Source organism: Ursus arctos, unplaced genomic scaffold, assembly GCF_023065955.2.
Source record: "Ursus arctos isolate Adak ecotype North America unplaced genomic scaffold, UrsArc2.0 scaffold_3, whole genome shotgun sequence".
NCBI lineage: Eukaryota > Metazoa > Chordata > Mammalia > Carnivora > Ursidae > Ursus > Ursus arctos.
Window position 1 is genome coordinate 46,598,732 of NW_026622985.1, and position 3,424 is coordinate 46,602,155.

The 3,424-nt window shown below is 41.8% G+C and overlaps 1 non-coding gene across 1 annotated transcript; it reads left to right on the forward strand.

Annotated features, from left to right (window-relative positions):
* The first annotated feature begins 1,614 nt into the window (after positions 1–1,614).
* Positions 1,615–1,721, forward strand: LOC113267367 (U6 spliceosomal RNA). Its single transcript, XR_003320733.1, has one exon. It is a non-coding gene; the product is annotated as a U6 spliceosomal RNA (small nuclear RNA).
* The last annotated feature ends 1,703 nt before the right edge of the window (positions 1,722–3,424 follow it).

A 3,424-nucleotide genomic window follows, 5' to 3' on the forward strand; every position in this document is an offset into this window, starting at 1 on the left:
TAAGGTGTGCTGAGATAGCTGGTAAAATACTACTTCTGGGTGCACCTATGTGTGTCTGGAATAGATTAGCATTTGCATTGGTAGACCGAATAAAGAAGGTCCACCTGCTCCGATGTGTGTAGGCATCATGCGGTCCCTGAGGGGCCTGAAGAGAACAAAAGGTGTTGGAAGGGTGAATTTGCCCCTGCTTAAGATGGGACATCCATTTTCTCCTGTCCTCAGACTTTAGTGCTCCAATGTCTTGGGCCTTCAACTTGGATTGGGGTTTACACTGGCTCGTCTGGTTCTCAGGCTTTGGGTTTGGATGGGAACTACACCATTCACTGTCCTGGGCCCCCAGCTTGCTGACAGCATGTCGTGGGACTACTCAACCTCCCCAACTGTGTGAGCCAGTCCCTCATAATAAACCTCTTTCTATATTCCACATGTCCTATTGGTTCTATTTCTCTGGAGAGTCCTAATTCAATGACTCACTAAAATAATACCCTAAGTTCCTATAGCCTTATGGAGCTCCTAGAACAACCATTAAGCTATTGGCCATTTATTTAACTTTAATATCAAGTTAAATGTATTTAGTATTAGAAGTCAAACAGAGACCTATGTAGAATATTGGAAGACACAGGTTCTCCCTTTGAATTTAAGACTCCATTTTGGATCAAAAGTTGAGTAGTAAAAAGTCTCATTAGTATGGCTCTTGAAAGTTTTCTCTCCATTCTTGTTTCCACTTGAGTAAAACGAATGTGCTAATATCAATACAGTGCTTAAAGTGTAGCAGCTTAGAAAGGACTCTCAGCATAACGTCTAGAGTTGTTGAATCACTATGTTGTACACCTGAAACGGATGTAACATTCTATGTAAACTATACTTCAATAAAAAAAGGGGACTCTTAGGACACAGTGTATGCTGTGGTGGGAAGGGTGATTTCCCCCTCCTTTCGAAGATGCCCACCTCCGAAGCCCTGGAATTTGTGATTCCGCTGCTTTACATGGTTTACGGGACTTTACAGAGGTGGAATGAATTTGAAGGATCCTGAAACAAGGAGAGACACCTGGATGATCCAGGTGGAACCAATCTAATCACTTGCGTCTTTCTCTCAAAGCAGAGAAACTTCCCAGCTCCGGTCAGAGATGTGTCCACAGACGGAGAGTCAGAGGGTTGTGGGTTGAGGATTCTACCCGTTATTCCTGGCTTTGAAGGTAAAAAGAGGTTTCAAGCTGAAGAATGTGGACAGACTACAGAAGCTGGAAGTGGAACAGAGTATGGGTGAGTTGAAATTGGTTCAATAATTTCCTAACGTTAACGGGTACAACAACTCACAGGCTACTTGTTTAAAATGCATCTCACCAGGCCTAACCTCAGGCATTTGGATTCATTGTATCTAGTGTGGGGTTAGATCTAGGGTGGGATTCATTATATCTAGTCTTAAAGTTAACTCCATTTGGACAAGAGTTTATTAAGATGAGTTCAAAAAGCCATTCTAGCTTGATTAAAAATAAGTTGCCATATGTAAGATATAATTTGGTAGTCTTCTTTTCCATATTCATACTACAGAATCAGGGAAAAGTGACATACATAAAAGTACTTACTTTTGACTGCATATAAGTTAGTTAGCTTGTGCTCACTTTGGCAGCACGTATATTAAAATTGGAACAATACGGAGAAGATTAGCATGGCCCCTGCACAAGGATGACACACAGATTCTCGGTGTTAGCTTGATAGCTCCCTTCTAGAAAATTCACCAATTTTGAACCTCAGTTTTTGAAAACTTCACCAGGGGTACTTGATCAGAAGGATCAAGAATGTCCTCTTTCAGGACATTTATTATACGTGTTTATTTGTTTAATGTGTGTTTTCCATGCTTGTCTGTAAATTCCATTAAAGCAGACAACATGGGTACCTTATTCACATCAGTAGCTCCACCCCCTAGCAAAAGACCAGACCCCATCAATCAAGAAGTACTTTCTTTTCAGATAAATGAAAAGTGCGCAAGTGTAGTTAGTGGTAGGAGAGGTACAGGGCAGGGTAAGATTGAAGAAATATACAGGAGTTAAAATGAGCAGATTTAACAATCTGATGAAGGATCGCAGGAAAAATGGTTTTCAGCCTCAAGCTTAAGTTGTTGATGGATCTATCCCCAGTCAAGGAAGAAATAAATTCGGTGGAAGGTTAATTTAGTTTTGGAGATCATACGTTTGAGATGTCTGTGGGAGCTAATAACCAGTGAATAACTAGCAATGCATAGGAATCCACAATTCCCAGGTGTGACAGAATATCTGTGCTCTCGTTCTTAGAACTGAGGAATGTTACTTGTATATGGCAAAGGGATTTTGCACAGGTGATTGAAGTTAACATAATAAAAAAATATTTTAAAAAAAGAATCTTAATGGTGAGGCTATTCTGCGTTGTCCAGGTGGGCCCAATCTAATCACACGAGTTCTCGAAGGCGCAGAGCTTTCCCCAGCTGCAGAGAATCAGAGGGCAATGTGAGAAAGACTCAGCACATTGTTTCTGGTTTTGATGGAGAAGGGCAGCCTTGAGCCAGAAATGCAGATAGCCTCTAGAGGCTAGAGAAGGAAATGCATTCTGCCATGGAACCCCTACAACAGAACTCAGGGCTGCCAACACCTTGTAGCCTATTGAAACTGATTTTGGACTTCCGACCTCCAATACTATAAGAGAATAAATTCACATTGTTGTAAGCCACCCCATCTCTGTTAATTTTTACAACAGCAAAAGAAAATCAATAAAGCAACTATCCCATTTCCCCAAACAAAGCGAGTAAGTTTATGAAACTTGATAATGTAACTCTCTGGGGCCACATTCTCCGGAGCTAAGAAAGGAGCAAATTCTCCCCCTTGATTCCCTTTCATTTTGAGAGACATTTGCTTAGTTGCTGATTTCTGATCTGGGTTTTCACTGACGTTCTTTTGAAGCTTCTGAGGACACCGTCGGGGGGAGGCATGCTTCAGCACAAAACAAAACATGAGGCTGAGACTCTGCCAATCACAGGGTCAAAGCCAAACTTGGAGAAAGAAAAATTCACGCTCTGGCTCTGTTCTTACTCTAATTTTCTCTCAGTTGGATTTACTCCATCACTAGTGAAACTCATCTGAAGCTTTCCTGAGAAGCCTTGGGTGAGCTGAGTTAGGGAAGTGGAGTCTGGATCTGAGCATGGCTACGTAGGGAAGCAACAACAGAAATCGTACATTTGTCTCTTCCATAATCTCTGCTCCTTCTGGAATGTTCTGGCGCAGTCTGAGGCGGGAGAAGCCCTTGATCACCTGGCTGAGACTGTGTTGGTCAGTTTTCTCCACTGTAAAATTTCTTCTTTTTCTTTTTTCCATCCTCTAGTCTTTGGAAGAAACCTATGATGTGCCACTCCTTACATAAGGAGTGGGGGGTTGGGTTCTACCTCCTTGAATAT